Source organism: Peromyscus leucopus, chromosome X (genome assembly GCF_004664715.2).
Source record: "Peromyscus leucopus breed LL Stock chromosome X, UCI_PerLeu_2.1, whole genome shotgun sequence".
Taxonomy (NCBI): Eukaryota; Metazoa; Chordata; class Mammalia; order Rodentia; family Cricetidae; genus Peromyscus; species Peromyscus leucopus.
In genome coordinates, this window is record NC_051083.1 from 49,861,751 (window position 1) to 49,866,106 (window position 4,356).

Here is a 4,356-nt window from a genome sequence, read left to right on the forward strand (position 1 = left end):
TATTTCTGTCTCCTCTTTCATGGTGATCCCTTAGCCTTGGTGGGAGGAGGTTGATAAAGATTTCCTTACTGAAGAGTTACTGGCAGTTGATAATTTCTGAGGGCAGAAGATTCTTTTTTTTCATGTGTGGTCTGTGGTAGGTTCCCCATGCTCCAGTGCATGGCACTACACCCATGCACATATGGACAGCACTAACTAGACTTACTGGGCTATCAGAAAACAAGACAAACAACCAACCAAACAAGCAACAAACAAAGAAACAAACAAACACAAATTTGGAAGTGGTACATGTTGGGGGATACAAGAAGTTGGAGGATGGAAATAGTGGTTGAATAAAGTCATATTTAATTGTGTATGTGTATGGAATTATTAGGAATAAGGACAATTATTTTTAATATTTTAAAGAAGTATTTTCAGTAAAGAATGCAATTAAGTCAATAATTATGATTATAGATTAATAAGCACAGTATTCATTAATGTTATTTTTTGTTTGTGAGTCAAAGGTAACTTCTATATATGACTCATTACACACAATTAATTTAAAATTTTGTTGATTAATATTCTCAAAACTTGTTGCTACCTTTGAATCTACATTTTCACTATGAGGATATAATAGCATAATTTTTTTTTCTGGATAAGAGTTTCACTCTGAAGTTTCACATGCTGGCCAGGAACTCCCTGGCTGGCCTCAAATTCATGATAATATGCCTGTCTCTGCCTCCTAAATCTTGGATTATGCATGAGTCACCATGCCTAAAAATTATTTCATCAAGTTTCTTTCTTTTTCTTAAATGTGGCTCATGTTTTTTCAATGTCTTTCTAGGTTAATATTTCCACCTTACCTAAATGACATATATTAAGACATTGACGATGGACTGTATATTCAGTGCTTCTGAACATGCTTTGTATCCAGTCCTTGTTTTAGAATGAAACTCTCCCTACTTGAGTAATTTTGTATCCATCCTTTATGTTTGGCATGAAACACTTAAACTTCTGTTCCTATTTCACCTCTCCAGTTATATGGTTTTATATCTTGAATTGTGTGTGAAGCTCCCCTGTCACTATATTTTCATTTCAAGTTGTTAATTCCATCCACTGTGACTTCTCATGAGATTTCCTAAAGGATACCCAAATGAGGGAAGACGCATGAACACAAAATTATGCCATGTGTAAGTTGTAACAGTTCAGATAATTATTACAATGTAAGAATGAACATCTTTTCTAGGAGATGAGCTGTCTAGTTTTCCATACTTGAATCAAGTTTATGACAGTTGATAGGTTCGACATCAAGTCAATCAAGTAATTTTTATTCAAACAAGTCTTTTCTTGTCACGAAGACATCCTGAATCATACTTGCAATTCAGTGTCTTGTTTATGGAGCTTAGGCCTTAGCTATCAGCCTCTTGCACTGTTTTACAGACACATAGTACCATCCAAAAACTTTCTGATATCCTTGGTTTTGAACTCTTGTGGCTTCCTAAATCAGAGCCATTGAATTTGAAACAAGTTCAGTATTATTTTCTTCAAAGATTGATTCATGCTTCTGGGCTTGAGAGACAGAACAAGCAACTCCTGTCCTCATCCAAATCCTGTGGATGTATTTTTCACCCAGGAAATTACAGGCTTCAATCAAAGACCCATTCTCTTGAATAGTGATGTTGACAAGGAAAAGAGCATGCACAAATCGTGTCTTGTAATGGAAGCCAAACATAATATCCTTGATCATGTCATGAACATGACTGCAAATGGTTCGGACAGTGGCCAGTTACTTCCTGTTACCCCATCATTTGTCAGCCTGGAGCCTCTTCTTTTTATTCCCAAGGAGACTCAGGTCTACCTTGATGTTATTGAAATCACTCCAGAGGTTCCCTTTGGGGCCCTTCATAATGACTATGTGCCCCTTCCTAGTGATGTCAACATTTTCTGGAGTGTCTACAGTCTGATTGTTAAGAATCATTTTCGTTATACTAGTGGATAAGGCAAAGAGACAGCAATAAAGTCATTTTTAAATAATGCCTCAGATCAGCAGAAAGGTCATAGATACACCCCATGCCAAGTTAGAACCTATTAGTATAAGTGGAAGAGATGGTACTAGAACTCATGCATGAGAAGAGCATGTACCATTCATGGTAGAAGATGTGATAACACATAATAAAGGCTCACTTTCTTCTGGGATAGTTACCCAACACATATCAAGGTTTTTTTTTCTCAGTATTCTTTCTTATTATACTTTATTCATATTTTATTTGATTTTTAATAATTTTGATCATATAGTAACATAATTATCATAACAATTTTGATCATATTCTTAAAATTAACATTCCTTTATTTTATGTGTTCTCATTTAAAATTTTATAACCATCATCATATAAATAATATTGTGAACCAAGCACTGTGATAGTGCTTCAAACACATCAATTTTCTGAAGATGGCAGTTGCGGACATATCAACCCCAGCACTCAAGCTCACATTTTGTTTTGCTTGCACAGAATCAGTAATTGATTTATACTGTAAATGTAGAGGGCAAAAAGCCTTGTGCACACAGATAAGCACTGGAGAAGCCAGGAAAGTTAAGCACACAGCTTGCCTCTTCAATGTAATGAGGTGTGTAGCTGTTCTTCCTGGAATGTTAGCAATGAGGTAGTTTACAACCTGGTGATCTTTTGCTATCTGATGAGACAGGCTCTATCAGTATCTTCCAGAATTTATGTTTTTACTTATCCAAGACACTTTTCCATAAATCTTGAGCATTACTTTTAGACCATAAAACCCACTCTTAAGAATGATGTCACTTGTGCTTTACAACAGCCTAAGTGACTTCTATGTTATCTTAAGGCCAGACAAATCCTGACACCCACAGGCATTATGTTTACATCAGTCAAGCTCCTTAGACCGTAAATCTTGGGCAATATCTCTGAGTCAACAATACCCATTCTTGTGAAAGAAGCCAGATGTAAGGAGTATCAAAGTAAACATGTCTTAAACTGTTGTGCACTTGGGACTGAGTTAATTGTTACTGAATATTGTTTTCAAAAATTGTGCTGTGCTTAAATATGACTAAAGCATAATGATTTGGGCCAGATTCTAGAAGTCTGGTGCCAGCACCAGTTACAATAAAATCAGGCTGAGCCAAGTTTCATTCTTGTCTCTTAGTGGACCGTTTTTTTTTTTTCTTTGTCTGCTGTAAAGCCTGCAGGGGAATCACCACAAGTAAACAACTAAATCTATTAGTGACACATAGCTAAGGCTCTTGATCATAAATGTGGACCATACCTGAAACCTATCAATAAATTGGTACATGAGACTGTTACCCTTGTACCTGAGTCACACAAACTGACATCTTAGTGAGTTCTGGGCAGCATATGCACCTAAGCCTTTTCTGTCCTCCTGAGTCATTGAAGACATAGGGTGACAAACCTTCAAATTTAAATAATTATCAGTGCAGAATGACATTATTCATAGTCTGTGACACATTTGGGAGACAATCAATAGGTACAGATTTAACAAAGTGTTTATCCTGAAAATATACAATGAATTACTTGACAGCACAAGGTAGGAATTGTTTAATGTTGATACCTGGAATATATGCACTGTATATGCTTTGCTTGTGACCAGCCATCCTTGCTGGTCTCATGGGGTAGTTGAAATAGCATTCTAAGCTTGTCTGGAGGTAGGCATCTTTCTTTCCTCTGCTGCCTCATTGCCCATTGTCAGCCAGTAACTGTAGCAAACCTGGGGCCAGGGAACCCTCAATTGAGAAAGATATTGCAAATTAGGCCCCGTTGGACAAAACTGCTGCTGAGAGAGTTCACAAGACAGTTCACAGGCATCTTGGACTGCCTTTCTGTACCAGTTTCTGTTGTAAATATTCTAGCCTAAGAACAGAAGCAGACAACCTTTTGTCGTCTTAATAAGATATTTGACCCACACTTACCTAGGTTTAACAATGTCCGCAAATACTGAAAGTCTGTAGAAATTCCATGACTATATGTAAAAGATTATTTATCTTGAGTATATGAATAATATAAAATGCTGAGCCTCAAAGTCCTTCTGTCAATCACTTTCTTTTCCCTTATTCTGATATGTGCAAAATCTTCATCATCTGAGAAATATGAAGCATCCAGGGTTCAAATTTTTTTGCCTGGTTCTACAGGATTCCTGCTGAAGAACTAGATCACATAAACAAACAAATAAGAAGAAGCATATAGAAGGTAAGCAGAATGTCATCTGGAATTTATAAGGAAAACTGTACTATTTACAAACACAAGCAATTTAATTTCTGTATTTGTCCATATGAACTGCTGAAATTGCCTCTTTCTTATTTTGCTTAGATATATTTGTTCATCACATAAACTA

The 4,356-nt window shown here is 36.2% G+C and overlaps 1 pseudogene; it reads right to left on the minus strand.

Annotated features, from left to right (window-relative positions):
* Window positions 1-1,413: 1,413 nt before the first annotated feature.
* Window positions 1,414-1,957, minus strand: LOC114704130 (annotated as a pseudogene).
* Window positions 1,958-4,356: the final 2,399 nt, after the last annotated feature.